Here is a 22,670-nt window from a genome sequence, read left to right on the forward strand (position 1 = left end):
GAAATGTAAATAAAGAAAATGTCTAATAAAAAAGATAAAAATCAAATATTTTTTAAACTATGTTTATATGTGCGTATTCTTTGTAATAATTAACAAAATTCAAAATTTAAAGACAGACTAGCAAAGAACATGTGTCATGCGTAGGAGTTTAGTGAGGATACACACTGTTGGTACAATTCAAAAGATGTGTCACTGACTTTTAAGATGAGCAGGTGCAAATATACTACAATGTATCTTTATTACAAATTCAAGAAATACACCAAAATACAACATTCTTGTTATTCCTGGAAATTCAATTTGTATAGTCAAAACCTAACTAGAAACAAAATGAAAATAATAGTAAAGTAGGATGGAGAACTAACTGGTGCTGTGCTGGGTTTTAGTTGGGTTCTCACTAATTGGACAGAATACCTGACACAAACAATTAAAAGAGACAGCGTTTATTTTGTCTCGCCATTTCAGAGTATTGTATCCATGGTTTCTTGCTCACATTTAGTTGGGAAGAGATTATCATGTACAGTGAAATCATTTTTTTTCTTTGAGATTTTAGTATCTTATTCACTTTTTATTTTAAGTGATGTTAATTACAGCATTTGAAGGGGAGGAGCTAATTCTACACAAAATGGAAGACTATAATATACCCATTAAACTGCTTTAAAAAAATAAGTAGTCAGGCTATAAGAGCTGTAAGAGGAATCAGTTTTGATCTCTAGTGTTGTCAGGGTCAGGATTACAATCACCTGCCCCACTCCCCCCTGAGACCTGGAGAACCCAAAAGCTTTTTCATATTCTGGTGCAATGGCAAACAAACCAACCAACCAACCAACAAACAAACAGACAAACAAACAGACAAACAGACCAACCAACCAACCAACAAACAAACAAAAATAAAAAAAACCAACAGACAAACCAACCAACCAACAAACAAACAAACAAAAACAAAAACAACAAACAGATAAACAAAAATCAAAAAACAAACAGACAAACAAAAAACAAAACAAAAAAACAACAAAAAACACCACAACACAATCATGCCCACTCTTTCCATCCTCAAATGGTACAAAAGAAAAAGGTAACCACACCCTTAAGACTACTTTTGGTGTAAAACAGATAACTGATGGGCTAGGATGGAAACAGTGCATGATGGGAACAGGGCATGACAATTTGTCTAAAAAAAAAAAAAGTCCCTTTCACTCAGGTGTGTACATGCTTCCAAGCAGATAGGATCAGAACACCAGGGTTCAATGCTCAGATGTTACAGTTTCATCTGGGGACTGGATAGAGATTTACAAAGGGTCCACACATTCCCAGATTCCACTTGCAGCCTGCCATCTCTAGAGGGGCTCTTCCCCAGCCCACACCTACAGCTAACAAGAACCCTTTCTGGAACAGGGTTTCTGCTGTACCTCTGAAATGGCAAACACCTTAAAGCCAAGCCATCCTTAGCCTGGAGGTCTAACGTGCTATTTATCAACTCTTGTACCCCCAATGTCTTAGTCAGGGTTTCTATTCCTGCACAAACATCATGACCAAGAAGCAAGTTGGGGAGGAAAGGGTTTATTCAGCTTACACTTCCATACTGCTGTTCATCATCAAAGAAAGTCAGGACTGGAATTCAAGCAGGTCAGGAAGCAGGAGCTGATGCAGAGGCCATGGAGGGATGTTCCTTACTGGCTTGCTTCTTCTTGCTTGCTCAGCCTCCTCTCTTATAGAACCAAGACTACCAGCCCAGAGATGGTCCCACCCACAAGGGGCCGTCACTCCTTCATCACTAATTGAGAAAATACCCCACAGCTGTATCTCATGGAGGTACGTCCCTAACTAAAGCTCCTTTCTCTGTGATAACTCCAGCCTCTGTCAAGTTGACACACAAAACCAGCCAGTACACCCAACACACGCTAACTTTAAGGTAACTATGATGCAAAATCATTTAAAATTAAACAAATGTACAATATTAATTTATGCTTAAAATTCCAGTCTGAAACCAAGCTTGTGGCTGTCCTCATTGATGTTCTTGCTACTCAGCAGGGCTGATAGCTGCAGTTTGATACCTGGTTTTAGGGTCTGAGTGTACCCTAAGCCATTCAGGCTGGAGTTGTTCTCTTTGATGGAAAAGTATCAGGGCCGACCTAATACTTGGGTGCTATTCCGAAGCAAGTGTTACTTTTTCCTGCAGTCCAGGCAAGATTGACAGCAGTCTCCAACTTCTTGTTCACGTTCAGGTAAATGGAGCTACCTAACTCTGTCAAATCGTTCACATTAGTATGAAGCTGGAATTCGTCTGTCAGTGGTTACAATTGTTCTGGGTCACTCGGGACTTTGAGGTCTCAAAATTCAGCCAGCCAACCCTCATAGCACCAAAGCACCCCGGATTGAGGGCCCAGCAATGTCAAAGCCTACGTCACAGCCCAGGTTGATATACTCTCTCTTGGACCTTGTTTTGATTGTAGCATATTTTTTTCCCAGTGTTAGGTGAGAAAGATGAATCAAAGGTCAGCTTCTGTCCACAAGCAAGCTGGTCTTCCACAATTATTTTAGTGCCCAAGGTTTTGTCTTGTGTTCCGCTTCTCCATGACTGTTAGCCCATACGCAGTCCACCTGCACTTGGTTTCCAGACTGCCGTTCATTTTGATGGTTTCTGTGTTGGCAGAGCCTGAGCTAGAAATTCCAATCCATTCTCGGACTTCGTTTTCAATTCAAACTTTATTAAGCCAAAGCCGTAGCCCTTGGCGAAGACATCTCTGCGGACTTGCCAAGATCAGCATTTACCGGAGGCACAGCCATGTTCTTGGAGGCGGAGACGGCAAGAGCAGCAGCAGCTACAGCTGGAGTTGCGGCCTCAGGTACAGTGTAATCTTACAACTGAAAAGCTGAAATGTCCCTCATCTTTTAGCAGATGGGAACAGAGAATAATATACACTGACAGACGTGTGCCTTGGAAACCTATTTCCTTCAGCTAGGTACAACCATCTGATACTCAAACCTCCACAAAGAGCAAACAGACAACAAACACTAAAAACCTGTATGTTTGAAGGACCACTCAAAATAGTTATCACCATAATTCAGGGGCCTATTGTTATACAGGTATGAAGTGTTTCTCCACCAAAGGCTCAAACCATAAAAGAATTATCTTATGTGGAGGAAGGATACCGACACTGAGAAAAGTGGTGGTGTCATAAGGGATCATCATGACATGAACAATTGGGATTGTCATACTTGATAAGCTATTAAGAGGTAAATTGTGTTAGAGGAAAGAACTCATTGTAAGCATTAGATTGAAATATAAATGTTGACCTTGCCACGTCTTGTATATCTGTCTACTTCCTAACCACAATGAGGTGAGAACTTCTCTCTGACATTATTACTGTACTCTCTTGCCCCTATGCTGATCTTCACAATTGTAAGGCATTGGAACAAGGCAAATGTAGAATAAACTTCTTAAATGATGAACAAATGAACATTTTCTTCTTTTATATTGCTTCTTTCCAGTAACTGCCAAAGCAATGAGAAAAGAAACAAGAAGAGATAGAATTTCATAGAGATAGAATTGAATTGCATATAACCATTCAAGTGAGAAAAAATGCTTGTTCCATAAAATGGTATGGGTGAATTTCTCAAAATAATGGTCATTTAAAAATAAGATATAAATGTGCCCATAGTTACTTACCACATTTTATGAGTTAAATTAATGAAGGAAGCAGTATATGAATAAATAATTGTGGGTTCTGCCAACACCAGGATAAAAAGTTCAGACAAAATTAGGGGTTCACAAGAAGGGATTCCAAGGATTGGAATTATTCCATTTCTTTATTTTAGATTGTAGATCAGAAAATGTGTTCAGATTGAAATAAATCATTATATTATATAAATGTTCATATTTTGTATTCCCTAGAATTTTAAAGTGAAGTTACATTCAAAGTATATATATGTGTGTGTGTGTGTGTATTTATACGTCAGACCATGCCATATATATATATATATATATATATATATATATATACACACACACATATATATGTATCTATATCTAGATATCGATATAGATACACACACACACACACCACACACACACATGTGGGCCTCTCTTCCCAGTGATGGCCAACTAGGCCATCTTCTGCTACATATGCAGCTAGAGACACAAGCTCCCGAATAAACTCTTGACACCCAGTTGTCTCTTCTTTCTTCCTTCAATTCTCTATGCTTCTGTCTCTTCTTTTCTCCCTTCCTTTCATCATTTGCCACAATCTCACTGTATAGAACAGGCAACATTAAGCCCCCGATTCTCCTACCATAACATCTCACCATAGTGGGGTTATAGAGTGAGTCACAATTTCTATCAGCCCCTCTCCTTTCTTACATGTTTCCAAACTTTTTCCAATATTCAGTCTTTCCACTTATATGGCTCCTTTCCTCTTCTGATTTTTCTATTTTATGAAATAGATTATTATAAGACAGATTTTTTTAAAAAAATAATTAACATGAAAAGCTCAATAAACTGTGTCCTAAATATCACAAAGTCCTGAAACTTGGGACTGAAGACAAATATTCACTATTTATATTTCTCTTTACATGAACATATAGCTACTATCTACTATGAACATATAGCTACTATCCATCTACTTCTCTATCTATCTACCTATCTATCTATCTATCTATCTATCTATCATCTATCTACTATTTATCATCTATTATTTATACATATAACACAACTATTATTATCTATCCATTTATCCATCATCTATTTATATATCAACTATATACATATATGTATATATATATAATTTATCATTGATCTATATCTATCATCTCTCTATCTGTCATCTATCATCTAGCATTTATCATATATCATCTATCTTTCTCATAGTCTATCCTTAAGAAACATCTGGAGATTAAAGCATTATTGTAGTATAGTCATTTCTTTTTAACTTATTGTAACACTATTCCCATATTTTTCCAAGTCAAACTTCTCTTAGCTTCATTTTCTATTTGCCAAATTAAAACACATTATGCCAGTGTGAAGATTAGGCTATGAACACAGTAACTTGGGCCTAGTTTTCTTATTTATGAATGAAAATATTCTCTCCTTGATGCTATCTCTTGCTAATACTTGGATTAAAAGCTCTGTTAGAATAGATAAAACATAATTCTAAGACCCACCTGTTTCATTCATTCATTGAATAATAGCTTTTAATGTGCAACCATAGTAAGTCACTTATGAAACAAGTATTGTTAATTGAGACTTTTACATCTACTACACAGGTCAGGCACCATATCTTCTGATATATCCATCATGGAGGTTCCTGCCTGCAAACACCTTTCTCATAAAATTCATCAAATTTCCCATATTCCTTTGTGTAGCACAGTATTTTATCTGTTTGATGTTTTTTATGTTGTCCTTATTCAGAAGTGATGTTAAGTCTTCGGCAATTCACTAAGTCAAGAACTAATGCCTTATATGACCATTGGTTCAAAGACTCTTGAGGAATACAGAATTTCATAATGCTACACTTTGAAATTTCATACAGATGAAAATATAGTATTTTTTCTCCTCCCCCTTTTTCTTTTTTTATTAGATATTTTCTTTATTTACATTTCAAATGTTATCCCTTTTCCTAGTTTCTCTTCTGAAAACCCCCTATCCAATCTCCCCTCCTCCTGCTTCTAAGAGGATGTACCCTCCTCACCCACCCACTCTAGCTTCCCCATCCTGGCATTCCCCTACACTGGGGCATCCAGTCTTAACAGGATCAAGGGTCTGTCCTCCCATTGATGCCCCACAAGGCCATCCTCTGCTACATATGTGGCTGGAACCATGGGTTCCTCCATGGGTACTCCTTGGTTGGTGATTTACACCTGGGAACTATGGGGTGTCTGGTTGGTTGATATTGTTCTTCCTATGGGGCCGCAAACCCCTTCATCTCCTTCAGTCTTATTCTCTAACTCCTCCATTGAGGATTCCGTGTTCAGTCCAATGTTTGCCTGTGAGCATTCACCTCTGTATTTGTCAGGCTCTGGCAGAGCCTCAGAAGAGACAGCTATATCAGGCTCATTTCAGCAAGCACTTCTTGGCATCCACAATAGTGATAGTGTCTGGGTTTGATAACTGTAAAAGGGATAGATCCCCAGGTGGGGCAGTCTCTGCATGGCCTTTTCTTCAGTCTCTGCTCCACACTTTGTCTCTGTATCTTCTCTCATGGGTATTTTGTTTCTCCTCTAAGAGGGACCTAAGTACCCACACTTTGGTCTTCCTTCTCCTTGAGCTTCATGTGATCTGTGAATTGTATCTTGGCTACTCAGAGCTTTTGACTACATCCACTCATCAGTGAGTGCATGCCATGAGTGTTCTTTTGTGACTAGGTTACCTCACTCAGGATGATGTTTTCAAGTGCAACCCACTTGCCTAAGAATTTACGAAGTCATTTTTTTAATAACTGAGTAATACTCCATTGTGTATATGTATCACATTTTTTTTTTGTATCCCTTCCTCTGTTGAGGTACATCTGGGTTGTTCCTAGCTTCTGGCTATTATCAAAAGGCTGCTATGAGCACAGTAGAGCAAGTGTCCTTATTAAAAGTTGGAGCATCTTCTCAATATATGCCCAGGAGTGGTATAGCTGTCCTCAAGTAATACTATGTCCAGTTTTCTGAGAATCCACCAGCCTGATTTCCAGAGTGGTTGTACCAGCTTGCAATCCCACCAACAATGGAGGAGTGTCCCTCTTTCTTCACATCCTTGCCATCATCTACTGTCACCTGAGCATTTTAACTTAGCCATTCTGACTGGTGTGAGGTGGAATCTCAGGGTTGTTTTGATTTGCATTTCCCTGATGACTAAGGATGGTGAACATTTCTTTATGTTTGTTAAATGGTTATAAAGTAGTCTTTTTAGTATAAATAGCCTTTAGTGGAATTAAATACAGTGAAGTATAAAAACTAGACACTTTAAATTATATATATATATATATATATATATATATATATATATATGTCTGTGGAACAACAGCAACAACAAAAAGAACCTCATGCAGGGGTCTGCCATAATATTCTAGAATGATAGAAATGTCATTTTGGAGGAAAATATAAAAGATATGTAGGATAAAGTTTTAAAACACTCTAATTTGTAGAGAATTCTCATTTTGGTGAGTCCAATGTTAAGGACTTAGTTAAAACAATATAAGAGGAATAGATAAATATAGAAAAGGATAATTTTACCTTAGTGGAGAATTAAGAAAAATTAAGCAATATAAATGTGAATGAAAGAGAATTATACGTTCTTATAGAACATTCAATAAGGAAATTTTGATTATTGACCTATCCATGGCAAAACTTACCCATGTATATCTAAGCACAGTTTACAGCTGGGAGCTCTGTAAGAATAAATATGGCATATAGTTAGTGATTAGTTTTTCTAACTTTAAAAAGTTGATATAGCATTTACTAAGTTACAATAAAGAGTAGAAGCTATAATCATATATTATTGCTAGTATTATAGAACAATATTCTGTAATTCATAAACATTTATGAGATAATATGAATCTATATTATCAGTTCTTGGAGCATGTCATAAGTATAAATATACATAGAGTTTTCAAAAAAGTCATAATTTTTGGTATTTACAAAAGTAAATGTATGTTAAAGCATGTTACACTCATTTTTTTATATAAGCATTATTAGAAAACGGTACAAAAGAAGTAGGGTTATACAATTTAGGAGAGATAGAAGTGAAGAAATGTGAGAAGTGAATTTTAAAATATTCAGAGAGGAGAGTAAGCTATCGGGAAGAGGGATGGAAGTTCGAACTTTTATAAGACAAAGTACTTTTCTCCCAGGAAGTTAGTTATGTTTTCTTTCATTGTAACAGAGAAACTGGCAAAATAGCCTGAAGTAAGGAAGTGTATTATAGTTCACATTTTGAAGGAGTATACTCACTCTATTAGCCAAGGAGTGAACAGCAGAGGGGAAAGAAATAGCTGCTAGCATTGTATCTGTAGTGAGGAAGCCAAATGTTATGGGTGCTGACCCCCATGTCACTCTTTCCGTTGTATTCAGTCTGGCATCATAGCCCATGTGGGATTATCTTCTCACCTCAGGTAACCTAATGTAGATAAACCAGCACAGTCAACTGCTCAGATTTGTCTCTTTAGTGTCTCTAGACCTTGTCAAGGTGACCCTCAATATTAAAAGACCTGGTGCTTGGGAAAATTCATTTATTAGTGAAATTTTTAAATACTTGATTTTTTTCTTAATGCTGCCTTCATGAGTGTTGGACTCTGCATATTAATTATTAACTTCTTAGAATATCTAAATCAGGAGGATCATTTGTGTACAGAGGAAGTCTATGGAAAAGTAATTATTCTGTGAAACACAGATCACTTGTGTATAAGAGACTTCATAGGATTTTTTTTTTTTTTTGGCATGGGTATTTGTATGTCTGATATTTATTCACCATGGTAACTTCACTAAGTTTACTTGAATGACAAAAGCGATGCTAAAGACTGAAAAATATCTAAGAACATAGGACAAAATTATAAAAATAAAAACTATCTCCCCATGTACACACGAGAGCCATATGCTCTTATAACTTGTAAGGTGTATCATTATCACTTTGACCTTCCCAAAATTGCTTCTCCAAGAAAATAAGTTGTTTCATTGTGAGGATCATCTTCTCATTTGAAAGGATTCATGGTGAATATGGTAGCACACACTAATCATCACACTATCTGGAGGGCACATTGAGGGTACTCTGCAGTTCAAGGTCACTGTCATCTCAAAAAGTGAGTTTGAGACTCACTTTGGTTACATAAGACCCTGTCAACATTTGGTTACATAAGACTCTGCCTAAAACAACATTGAGAAAGTCAAAGAGGGTTGGGGGTACTAGGATAACATGGCACATGGAATCCACTAAATAGGGCTTAATAGGTTCATAGAGACTGAACTGGCAAGCATGAGGCCTGCATGGTTCTGCACCAGGTTCTATTGGCTGTTACCTTAGTGTTCCCATGGGACCCCTATCAGTGGGACTGTGTGTGTCTCTGACACATTTCATACACAAAATAATATTTTTATTGATTATTTGGGAATTTCACATAATGCACCCTGTATTTCCAAGGTATCCTAGGTCTACCACACCCCATTTTGATCACTTCCCAGAAAAGAAGAAGAAAAAGAAGAAGAAGAAGAAGAAGAAGAAGAAGAAGAAGAAGAAGAAGAAGAAGAAGAAGAAGAAGAAGAAGAAGAAAGAAGAGGAAAAAATACAAAGTCCATTTTGTTTCCATGTACTCACTGAAGCATGGTCAAACTCTCAGAGGCCAGCCCCATAAAGAAAACTGAGTCCTTCACCACTTCCTATCCAGGCCAGAAGCCAACAACAGTGAAGAGCTACACTTAGCATCTCTGTCACATTTTAAAGAGGTTTCTTCTAAGTCCTCCTATTTGGGGTTTTTGTTTGTTTGTTTGGTTTGGTTTTGGTTTTGGTTTTTGGAGGGGGAGAGAGTTGCAGGAAGTGTGAGAGAGGTTGTCCTAGAAGCCTTCTATGCCTCATTGAAAACTGAGTTTTTGGTCATTGATACTATTGCAAAAAAAGCTTCCTGCCCTTTACACCAGGGGTTATAGACTTCTACATGGGGATTCTGGGGACTGGATGGACCACAGACCTCATCATGGTCTCTAGTAGTAGTAGTAGAGATCATGACAATCAACACAACCCTCGGCCCCACACGGACCATGGATAGTGTCATGGCCCTTGATGGCAGTTCAGGCTATAGACACCAACATGGCCTCAGGTGGCAGCCTGGCCCATGTACATCAGCATAGGTTCAGGCAAGAACACAGAACATTGACATTTACATGGTCTCCATCAGGAGCACAGAGCACAGGCTTCCACCAGGTCTCAGGCAGTAGCATAAGCCATAGATATCCACAAGGATCCAGGGCATCAGCATAGCCTGTGGATAGATTGTGGATTCTTTTGCCTGTTCTTGGAAATCCTTTCCTCCTATTGAGTTGCCTTGTCTAGCTTTGATATGAGTGATTTTTGCCTTGCCTTATTGTTTTATCTTGTTTGACTATGGTCTTATGGAGGCCTTCTCTTTCCATAGAGGAAATGTAGAGGAGGTGGGTCTGGGGGAAGGTGGGATGAAGAGTAGCTGGGAGGAGCAGAATGAGTGGAAATTGTAATTGGGATGTATTGTGTGACAAAAGATGACAATTAAAAGTGAAAAAGAAGAAAATAAATGAAACTTATGATTCTTCGTAGCACTTAATGTTCTAGTAGTATTGAAAATATTTTCTTCCCGATTTTTGAGATATTCAAGTCGTACTCTTTATCAATATTCACCTTGGTGGGCAACAACATATTAAGCTTTTCTACCCCCCACCTAACAAGACTCAAGCAAGCATTAGACAACCTTCCCCCACTATCTCTATAAAATGAGTTAGGCTTATCCCGATCTACCTTAAAATGAGTTAGACTCAAATTATGATTTCTTTTTTAGGCTCTGCTCAATTACTGGTGGATTACCCCTATTCTAACACTTAAGGCTTAACTGGTTACTTCCCCAAATATTTTCCACAAATACTTGCTGTTTGAACCTTCCTGGATTATTTCTGCTTCATCAGTCTGGTGTCCTGGGAGGCATTTTACTAGGGCATATGGCTGCAGGCCCATCATTACTAGTGGAGACCTGCTATTCTCTGTCTTCTCCTTTGTGCTCCCTCCCTCCCCTATCATCTATCTGTCTATCTACCTATCTATCTATCTATCTATCTATCTATCTATCTATCTATCTATCTATCTACCTATCCATCTATCTATCTATCAAATCTTCTTTTTCCTTCTCCCACCTGGACTCTGCTAGCAACACCTGGTAACTCAAACTTCACCTTTCTCTATGCTACCTAGTAAGTGCTGTAGCCATTTTATTTAACCAGTGATTTTAAATTGGGGAGCAAGATTCACACAAAGGTTGGTGTATTTGGGAATTTGCTCCTCTTGGGCAGCCAGATCTTGGTGTAGAGAATTTAGTCAACATTTGAATACAAGCAACACCAGACTAACCCCCAACAGTCTCTTCTCTCCATTTATTTAGCCTTTGCTAAATACTAGTACTCTTAACAGTATATGTCAATTTTATTTTCAACATGTGTGATGGCTAGTTTCATGTCATCTGACACAAGCTGGAGTCTTTTGTTAAAAGGAACTCTCAAATGAAAAAATACTTCCATAAGATGAGTCTACATGCAAGCATGTAGGATAGGTTCTTTTGTTTGTGGATTTTGTTTTGTTTGTTTTGTTTTGTTTTGTTTAGTGATTCATGTAAAAGACTTGTGTCCCCTTACTTAAGGAACACCTACCAGAGAAACTGAGTTATTCTTTTATTATTTTTGTTGTGGTTGTTGTTAGGTAAAGTAACAAGTTCACCACTTAAATCCAATATGTTTTTAAGAAGATGGTATTGAATTACATCTTTTAAAATGATTTTGAAATAATTCAAGAGTCGAGTCAAATATTAAAAATACTTTTATATAAAATATTTTACTTGATTTTGAAAGTTAAAAAAAAATCATCTGGCCAAAGAAATCTGATAAGCAGGCATGACTCAGACGTCATTGGCTGGGTTTTGGAACATTGTAGAAGAAGCATACTTTTAAAACTGTAACTACAAATCACCCACAGTGGTTCTGGCTCTTGAGGGCTGCTGTGGAACACACTCTGAGCCCAGACTTCCCACATGCATGTGATGCTGACACCAACGTGACTTCAAAGCTGCCTGGAGAGCAATTCTGTTTTGGAGTCACTCTATTCTTTCCACATGAATCTCCACTTTAAAACCAAAACTTTCACACAGGAAACCAAACATTTATATTCTGCATTTCTGTTCCTTTTATTGCAATTTTGGGGAGCATTACCTCAGTTTATGTCAATTTATATAGTACATTAAATGCTGTAAATTACCATAAAGTGAAATAACACATCACACGGTGATGTTGGAACCATAAATCATTACTATTTCCTGCTGCAAACAGATGTTCTTATTTTTAGGCTCATGTCAAAATTCATTTTGTTCTCACAGACTGTGGAGCTAAACTTTAGATTTTCTTGTTATCAAAATGAGCTATTATACTCATGCTGTCATTTATAAGCAGAGTAAAATGGATTCTTCAGACAGTCAAGGTGGATCAAATTGCATGGATCCTTCTTGCCTTGCTGGCTGCACATATGTCAGAGTTAAGCTGGCAACACCAAAGCTGACAGCCTTGGAATGATGACCCTACTTGACATCATTAAGTAAAGATGACATTTAACTTCTTTTGAAGGTGATCTCACCTGATTTAAGCAGAAAGAATTTTACCAGGAGCATTCTAAATTTTTGTCTGTAAAATCTGGCTGTGTGACTCTTTCCATGCCTTTGATCAACAACATTGTCAATGGTCAGAAAAGGAGACATTAGAGCAGTGGTTCTCAATCTCCCTAATGCTGTGGCAGCTCATCATGTTGTGTGGTGACTTCCAGCAATAATATTATTTTCAGTGCCACTTCATAACTGTAATTTTGGTACTGTTTTGAATCATGATGCAGATATATATTTTTTACACTTAAAGGTTAGCTAAAGAGGTCATGACCTACAAGTCAAGAACCACTGCCTCAGAGATTCTGTTTTGTGTAGATTCATGTTTCATAAGGATCAACTCATTGTTCTTGCCAATCTCCTCTCTGTCCTTTCTTTATTTGCTTAATTGATAATTACACCTGTATACAAACTTGATAAAATTCAGGCCTCTATTCTTTCCCTCCAACTCCAGCAGTGTGTTACCTCACCACGCATTTCTGCTCATACCTTCACATGTCCAGTTGCTTCCTTCCTTCCTTTTCTCCTTTTCCCTGCATCGTCTCCTAAACCTGGGAAGTCTACATAGTGCTACCTCTATGTGCTTAGACATAGGACCATTCACTATACATAGGGAGCTTCCAGTGCATCTTCCCTAGCAGCTTCAATTGACATTTGCTTCTCAGCTATGACAGAGAAATCGTGAGTTCCTTGCCTGCCCTTGATGGAATTCTCTCTATTATGACCCTGCAGGCCTTGTGCATGCAGTTTAGATTACTATGCTGTCATTACTGTCTCTCCATTTTTGTGACTTCCTACATGTCCCACCCTTTAACATCTCTACTTTTCCCTTCAGCTTGACTCTCTAACTTTTTCTTTATAGTTCTCTACAAAAAATAGTGTAATTATTTGAAATCATGAGTTCAATTCTAATATAATGCTTTATTTTTACATAATTTTAAGAGAATAAACTTTTCCAGAAAAATTGTTGAAACTTGCTAAATGCAAACAAGTAGGATGTAGCATAATAAAAGAACTTCTCTAAAATGGTGAAAATGGAATAGATATAAAATAAAAAAAATCAAAAGCATAATAATCCCTTTCCCTAAAACACAAATTTTGATATGATCATGTATAAAATAATAACCACAACTATATGCATCATGCCTTGTTATTATTTCATATCTAAACCTTTCATCAAAGATAGTAAACATAAGATTGATCTAATCTCCTCAGATGAACTACAGGTACACTAAATAGCCTAGTTGAGGATCATTTCTGCAATCTCATTTTTCTTCATATTTATATATTTTAATTAGCCAACTTACACTACAGACTACAACATTTGAGGCACCACAAATCTAATTAATTAATTAATTAATTAATTATCTGTGCACATAACTACTATGTCTTAGTAATTCTTAGATTAACATCAATTGTCCTACATCATACTTCTTCCTGAAAGTAAAAATTCTCCTTGAAGTACAGAAATTTATATTAGGGAAGAGGTAAATTTTACCATGTTTTAATATTTCAAATACTAATCAAACTATTTAATAGGTCAAATACTGAGATAGGCACAATGATTTGCAGGTGAGATGCCATCATATTTTTGTTAATGTTTGAAATCTTAAATTTTAAAACGTTTACATTGTACATTACAAACACCACGTGCATGTACATACCACACTCAAACACTCACAAATACACACATACATAGTTGAAAAACACTGTAACTAGTTATGCCCATCCATTTGTCTCTTTCTCCTTGCTGCCAGCCTGTTCTGAACCAGTACCTAGACTATACAGGGGGTGTCCTAGCATTATGTACTTTTTGGTCATGGGAACCCAAATCATAGGTATTTATGCTCTATATTTTAGAATTGCTAATATAAGTTTTATTTTTCTTCCTTATCATACATTTGATCCTTGGACACACTCTGTGTGTCTACAATGAGACCTTGAAAGTTCAGACTTGAGAAGCAACCTGACCTCTGTAGCATACATTGCAATATTTCCCCAACCATTGTATATTGCTTACTCATACCTTACCCGCTGACTTCCTACTATAGCTTCAGAACTGCTTTACTGCTGTCCCATCTGTACGCACACCAGAAAATCTGCTTTCATTTCTAAGTGACTCAAAGATAAATAGCATCATACCCTTGTGGGTTTGGATCATAGTTTGACATGTATCTGTTTAGTATTTAGTCCTGTACAATCTTGTGCAGACAAGATTACATATGTATCTTTTCTTGAGAATAATAGGAAAAACATTTAAAAAATCTGGGAGACAGGGATGCAACATGATTATTATATACTGAAGCAACATACCATTGCTTAAGACAGTTGCCTCCAGTCCTGACCAACCACTGAGATCCCAATGAGAGACTGTTAGATAAGTAGGTGAAATCAGCAGACTCCATTTTGCAGATGAGCAAACTAAGATTCTGTTACTCCAGTAGTTTTCACAAGACTGTAGTACTCTGTGTTGAACAACAGGGTGATTTCTTAATCTCACTGATGTTTCCTGGTCTTTTTATATACTGACACTCAGTGACTTCACCTGGTCAAAAGGCGCTTGTTGGTCAAAACAATGCAAAGAAAAACAAAAATGTTTTTCTTTACCAAGAAATAGAGTTCCATTGTTTGAAGATTTGTCATACTTGATATTTCCATCTAAAGTGAACATTTTAAGATCAGTCATTTGTTAGCTTTCTTATGCAATAGTACTACTGGATGAATTTATTGAAGGCTTAAATATAAAATGATCATAACACAGAGGCCTAATAAATCTAAGATCTGAAACACTTGCTTGAGAGCCAATGTGTTGCATGATTGAAGCACTAAGCATTTTTTTCTTTAATGCCAGGTTCATGATCTGAAAGTGTTAAGAGTTAACCAGGCAATTCAAAAATGCCAAGAAAGGAAAAGCACTAGATAAGACTTCTAGGTCATAGAAATTTTAAAATTTATAATGTTTTACCAGTTGGTATGGATTCTTTTACAACTCAGAAAAATGATAATTCAGAGGTTAATGTTCCATAGATAATTGTAGAATTACCAAGTGAATGCCATACCATAAATTACTTCAAATATTTTACTTGGGCAATAATTTATGTCCATGTTCTGTGGTAACATTGAGCCATTAGTTTGTGTGATTTAAGAGAAGACCTGATGTGGTATTTATAAATTAAATTTTACTTCTTAATTATTTTTAAAACCATACTACTTTATTAGTAAAAAAGCTTCACTTTAGGTTTTGAAAATAAAATGACAATATTAATTGATAGAGCAAACCATGTTTAAAACATACTGCATTTTCAAATTTTCATTGGAAAAATTATTTTCACAAATGACAAATGCAGAAATATTTGGTACTGAAATGTATATGTTATACAGATAAGTTCTATATTCTCAGATATCAAATTTTGAATGGGCATTGCTCATTCTCAAGTGTAGACAGGTCATAGCGCTCAATCACTACACTGTGTCTCATTGGGAGGACTGCATTCGTATAGAGTGTTAGGCAATGAGGATCAGGAAAACACATGATAATGCCCTCTACTGTGAACCACAGAGCCTTTCTGGAGTATCGCTGTTCCCTTCCCACAGTTTCATTTAGTTGTACTTAATTATAACCAAGCAGCTGATCATGTTTGAGGTACTGAGAGGATTCAGCTTTATTGAATCAGTTCCTTCAATGAATAAACTGGTATTGTTTTGTAGCCTAAAATAAGATACTACAATGAGAAAGAAACTAGTTGAAAAGTACATTAAAATATTTATAGAAGAGGCTATGAATTTGAAAGTGCATAGGAAACTTAAGAGAAGTGAGAAGAGATTCTATCATTACACTACTCATGTATAAAATTAGCAGAAAATAAACTTTAAAGGCAACACACACACACTCAGTGAGAGGAGGGGTGGATATCACAGTACGTGATAAGGAACATCCTTATTAGACATTTATTTTCATTTTTTATATATTGTGATTTATCTCAAAGATTTATCTCAGTCTCAAAAAGTTTAATCAGCATATTGTTTACTTGGAAATACCATTTCAGTTCATTATAACATGGCCAATATTACGTGTAGAGTGGATTCAGGCATAGAGCAGTCCGTTATTGTGAGAGAAAGTGTGGCTTGTGTTAGGATGTCTAGGTCATATGGGTGGCCCCAAACACATATATGTATAGGCAACATTAATTGGTCACAGTGTGTGAAAAAATAAGTAAAATTTATAAAATAAGGATATTATGTTGGGTTAGAAATATGAATGGGAGCGTTGGGGGGAGAGGGAAGGGGAGTAAAGAGTATGTATGGTCATAATACATTGAATACATATACGTAAACTTGTTTATATTCTACTATGGGTCAAGTACAAACGTAAATGACAGTGGGCCATAAATACTCATAGTGATTTTATTATCCTGTAAGATAGTCATCGTCTGTTAGGTTAATTTGTGATTTAAACAAGAATGGCACATGGATGTTTGCATTGCCAAGGTCTGTACCACTGTTACTAGCATACTTTCTTTGCTTTTTCTTTTATACTAAAGGGAAGCAAGAATAAGTCTCTCATAAGCTACATACATACTCTAACAGGGAGCCATACTTCAAACCGACAGTAAGTTTTCCTAAGAGAGCATCTTCATTTAATCTGAGTGCAGTGATGTAATGCTAATTACTGTAAAAGGTGTATTTTCTCTGTGACTTCAGAGTATGAAAATTAGAATAGAAGCATTGCTCAGACAGAAGAGGGAGCTATTAGAAAGTATCAGTAGCTTGTATGTGTTGAAAATTATGTCCTAACATTTTTATTCAGAGTTATCCCTAACGAGCTTTACATTCTTGTACAGATTAGCCAGCAATTAGGCTTACATTACTTATATGTAGTATGAATATGATTTCATCCACAGGGATTTGTAAATAGACTTAGCATCTGATAATTAGATAGTGATACCAGTAATGCTCTATACTAGATGCAGATACTAGAAGATAAACCAGAAATAATGAAAATATGACCTAATATAGAGTGGAACAAAAAGTTAATACTGGACAAATACACTCAGACCTTACTTGGTTACACCAAAAATTTTGTCGTGAGATAAAAATTTAATAACATATGATATAATAGAATAAATGATTTTATGTCAATAAATAATAGGTGTCATTTATTATTTAGCCTTGGATTACTTGCTAATAAGACAACAATTAGTTAAGACTGAGGACACAAATATCATACCATGTATGAATTTTATATCTCTATTGGTAGGTAACACTATATTTTGTTGTTGGTACCACATTCTGTTTTCTGATCAAAATAGTCATATAGTTAGTTGTTAATGTGAAAATTATTGCAATAGTTCATTAAAGCCAACAGAAACCCAACATAAAAGCAGCATCTAAGCATGTGGACAGAGTAAGCTGTTGCTTTCAATCAGTGGGCTTGAATGGTGATTACATAGGAACTCAGGCATCACTGAACATGTCACCATTTCTAGGAAGTGGTGCAGGTTGCTTTGGCAGTGACTGGAAAACGTAGGGCGAATAGGAATGTGGCAGTGAGAAGGTGTGATTACCCATTCACCAGGGTTTCCCATAAGGATAAAGAACCATGGTGAGTGGTTTATATATATGAAAGTAAAAGTAAAAATAGAAATAAAAATGTCCCGTAAAATAACACAAGCAAATTTCTAATGTGAGTAGGGGATTGGAAACACGAGAAAGAAATGGGAAGAAATGACAAGCTAATTTCATTAAAAAATAAGATACGTTGCTATAGAGATCATTTATTTTATTAGGAGACAGAGGAACTGAGTAAAGATGTTAGAGGAGACATATTTGTCTCCAGTCCTTCAGTAAAAGGCAGAATTAAAGTGAATGAGTTGAAGCGGAACCAAACAAATAATGATAGAAAGAACAAGAAAAAAAGGCACCTTATTGCCCTACAAGAAGACAAGGTGATAAAACAAATATAGAAATTAAGTTTTAAAAACTTGTACCTGACAGGGAAACTGGAGAAATAAAACCAGGTCAATGATAACTCAAAGGACTGAACCAGCCATGAAAATCCGAGAGAAGTGCCAAGTCATTGATGGGAGCAATTCTCAGAGCACACACATGGCCTTTATTTCCACTGTAATAAGCCCCCAGTCTTAAAGGAGAGTCAATGAGTTACAGCTTCAGAGTATATCTACAGCTCAACACTGTGAAACATCTGAGCATGGATAAGAGTGAAGCTAGAGAGGAGAAGCAGGACAGCTTGAGTAAGCAGGTGTGCTGCTCTGCTGTAGAAGTTCCGGACCACACTCTCAGTCCTGGTAAGTGAGCAGATGGAACTTCAGGATGGCTGCAGTGTCTACATCCTCTAGCCTTCTGGGACTTTGTCCTTCCACTGTGGCAGAGCACAATGCCAAATGCAGACAAGGTCAAAGACACACTTTGGAGTCTGCAGAATGGCAGAGTCAAGCAGGCCAAAAGATCATTGCAGTTTGAAAATCACAAGGATTTGGGAAAACAGTGAAATTCCTTTAGTTCTAAAACTTGAAATTCCTCTGTATCGAACACATTTAATAGTGTTTCATAGGAATTAAGACATAGATATAGCATAGACATTTAAAAGATTAGACAGCTGCAGAGAAGACGGAAGTCTGTGATATGAAGAAAAAGTAGCATATGGTCTTTGAAAATTTCACATAAAACTTATCAATACACAAAGTAGAGGTGATGCCACATAATCCATTACCAATCTATTGTATGGTAAATTCCAGGACTATATACTGAGATATATATGATTTTTTTTAAAATAGAGGTTCAGGATATGTTGAATAATGTAAATAAAATAAATTTTTCTATAGAAAAATAATAAACTATACAAAGAAAACATGTGACCTTTGCTTCTGATGGTACTGAAGTGTGTAAAATAACTTTGACTTAGTATTAGCTTCTAGGACATAGAGATTTGAAAAGCATATGGAGCTATGAAAACTTGTGTTTTAACAAAAAGAAATTGAAATGTTTTAATATAATCAATGAAAAGTGTGGTTTGATTTTGTGATGACTAGTTTTATGATGTGATAAAAAATTAAATATATAAAAAAATAACAGCTTCCCTTGTATTCTGGTTTTGGATTTAGTGGCACATGGGGAGTTTTCAGTCAAAGAAAAAAAAAAAAACAAGAGTAATAAGATTTAAATAAAATATGGATAGAGAAAGAAAAGATAGATAATGCATACCTCAAGTCGAATATCAAAAGACAGACAAACATGAGAGGGGCTAATGGAGAGAAGTCTACTCTGAAAAGACCAGTGTATTAATTCAGGGCAAGATTTGTAAGGATAGATTTCCTATTGAGATAAACATATCACAGTTGGCATGATGAAAGGATGTTACTGATGACTGTGAGATGTCAGGTGAAGGACTGCAACAGGGATGTAAAGGATACCAGCTGACATTGAGTCGTTACAGTACTTAAAGTTGGAAAGACAAAGACCAGACATTCTACTTGATCTTTGTGCCTTCTTGGAAAGCATCTGAGGGTATCATAATCTAACCCAGACTGTCTCTGATAACCTATGTTTAAAACAGGATGAGAGTTTCATGAGAAAATACTGGAGAAAGCTAAGTTAAAATTAAGAAGGAAATGTTTGCATATAGAACAAGATTGAGTTCCTTGGGGGAAAAGGAGCACTTCTCTGAGAAATGCAGTCATATTTTTTGCAACACAAAACAACAGTAAGTTAAATTAAGAGAACCTATCACTAAAACTCTGACAGCCTGGCTTTCTGTGAAGAGCAATTCAAGGTGTCTTCTCCTTGCAGTCTTTGAATAGCATCTTCATATTCTCCTGCTGTTCTTCTATCTACTTAGGCTTCCTTTTTTATCCAGATCCATAGCAATCATCCCAAATTCAATGAAATCATAAACAAAATGTCTTCCTCTCAAATGGTCTGCACTCTGAACTGGCTCTTTCATTTAACCCTCTTATTGTCTTTCCAATAAAATATTCCAGGTTCCTTTTCTTTTTTTTTTATTGTATATTTTCTTTATTTACATTTCAAATGGTATCCCCTTTCCTGCTTCCCGGGAACCCCCTTATCCCATTCCTGCTTCTATGAAGTGGCTCCCCACCCACTCACCCACTATTTGCCTTCTATTTGCTTCTGCTTCTATGAAGTGGCTCCCGACCCACTCACCCACTTCCACCTCCCTGCCATCACATTCCCCTACACTGGGGCATCCAGCCTTCACAGGACAAGGGACTCTCATCCCACCGATGCCCCACAAGGCCATCTTCTGCTACATATGTAGCTAGAGTCATGGGTCCCTCCATGTGTACTCCTTGGTTGGTGGCTTAATCCCTGGGAGCTATGGGAGTTCTGGTTGGTTGATATTGTTGTTCTTCCTATGGAGCTGTAAACCCCTTCATCTATTTCAGTCCTTTTTCTAACTCCTCCATTGGGGACCCTGTGCTCAGTCCAATGTTTGGCTGTGAGCATCCACCTCTGTATTTGTCAGGTCTGGCAGAGCCTCTCAGGAGACAGCTATATCAGGCTCCTTTCAGCAAGCACTGGCATCCATAATAGTGTCTGGGTTTGGTGACTATATATGGGATGGATCCCCAGGTGGGGCCCATCTTTGGATTGCCTTTCTTTCAGCCTCTGTTCTATACTTTGTCTCTGTATTTGCTCCTGTGAGTATTTTGTTCCTCTTTCTAATGACAGAAGCACCCACACTTTGGTCTTCATTCTTCTTGAGCTTCATGTGGTCTGTGAATTGTATCTTGGGTATTTAATTCAACCCGTTGTCTTTCAAATCCAGATCAGTTGATTAAGTTTCCTTTCTGCTTTGAAAATTTTTGGCTCTGAACCTTCTCTGTCCTTTCCCTTTTTCACAATAGATTTAATTCCTAAAACATTACACCCTGTTTGTCAGATCCTGTCATTACATCAGTTTATTATATTAATTTTGAATATTAATAATACATATTTAAATGTTATATCAATATTTTTAAAATTCTTTTTTCTAAAATATGCTAGAGGCAAATAAAATAATCTATTTCCTTGTTCTGATGAAATTAAAATCCCTGTTATCAATGGTCATTAAGGGTCAAGAGGACTCAATTTTGATTATTTGTCTATTTGTTTATTCACTTTACATGCAGGTCACTGTCTCACCTCCCAGTCCCTCCTCACATAGTTATTCACCCACCCCTCCTCCCCTTCTCCTCTGAGAGGGAAGAAGCCTCCTCTTGGTATCCCTCCATTCAGGCAAATAAAGGCTCTGCATGGATCTCCCACTGAGGCCAGAGAATGCCACCTAGCCTGGGGAATCGATTCCATAGATAGACAGCAGTTTTATGGACTTCTAGCATACTCATTGGTAGGTTTCCACATGAATACAGAGCTGCCTATCTGCTACTGTATGTGGGGAGGCCTAAGTCCAGCTGTGTATACTCTTTGGTGGGTGGTTCAGTCTCTGAGAGCTCCCAAGGATTCAGGTTAGTTGACACTGTTGCTCTTCCTTTGTAGTTCCAATCTTCTTCACGGCCCTAAAACGTTCTCCTAATTATTCCATGAGTCCCCAAACTCATCTACTGTTTGGGTATGGGTCTCAGCATCTGTTTTAGTCTGTTGCTCTATGGAGCCTCTCAGAAAACAATTAAACTATGCTCCTGTCTGCAAGCATAATAGGGTATCATTAATAGTGTTAGGGATTGGTGCTTGTCAATGATATGGGTCTCAAGTTGGGCCACTGGTTGTTGATTGTCAATTCCCTTAGTCTCTACTCCATCCCTTGTGCCTGAATTTTTTATAGAGAGAACAAATTTTGGGTTGAAAGTCTTGTGGGTGGGTTAATAAATCTATCTTTCTGTTGAGGCTTCTGACTGGCTACAAGAGGTAGCCCCTTCAGGTTCCATATCTCTAGGGCTATGATTCTCAGATAAAGTCACCCCCATAGACTCATAGGAGCCTACCCTACCCCAGGTCTCTGTCATGTTGTAGAGATGCCCCCCCGCCAATCTACCCACACCAGATTTCCATTCTGGCTCTTGGCTTTCTGGGCCTTTCTCCTATCTCTCCCCACACCTGACTCTGAACCCTAGACTCCCTGTTCTCTCCCCATCCTCTCTGCCAACCAGTTTTCTCCCTCCATCTGCCTCCTATGACCGTTTTATTCCCCTTTCTAAGTGAGATTCAAGTATTCTCACTTGGCCTTCCTTCTTGTTTAGCTTCGTTGGGTCTGTGGAGTGAAGTGTGTGTATCCTGTACTTCTTGGCTAATATCCACTTATAAGTGAGCTCATACCATGTATGTCCTTTTGGTGTGGGTTAT

The 22,670-nt window shown here is 37.1% G+C and overlaps 1 pseudogene; it reads right to left on the reverse strand.

The window, feature by feature from the left end:
* Positions 1-1,965: 1,965 nt before the first annotated feature.
* LOC110300680 lies at positions 1,966-8,458 on the reverse strand (annotated as a pseudogene).
* Positions 8,459-22,670: the final 14,212 nt, after the last annotated feature.

Source organism: Mus caroli, chromosome 8 (genome assembly GCF_900094665.2).
Source record: "Mus caroli chromosome 8, CAROLI_EIJ_v1.1, whole genome shotgun sequence".
Taxonomy (NCBI): domain Eukaryota; kingdom Metazoa; phylum Chordata; class Mammalia; order Rodentia; family Muridae; genus Mus; species Mus caroli.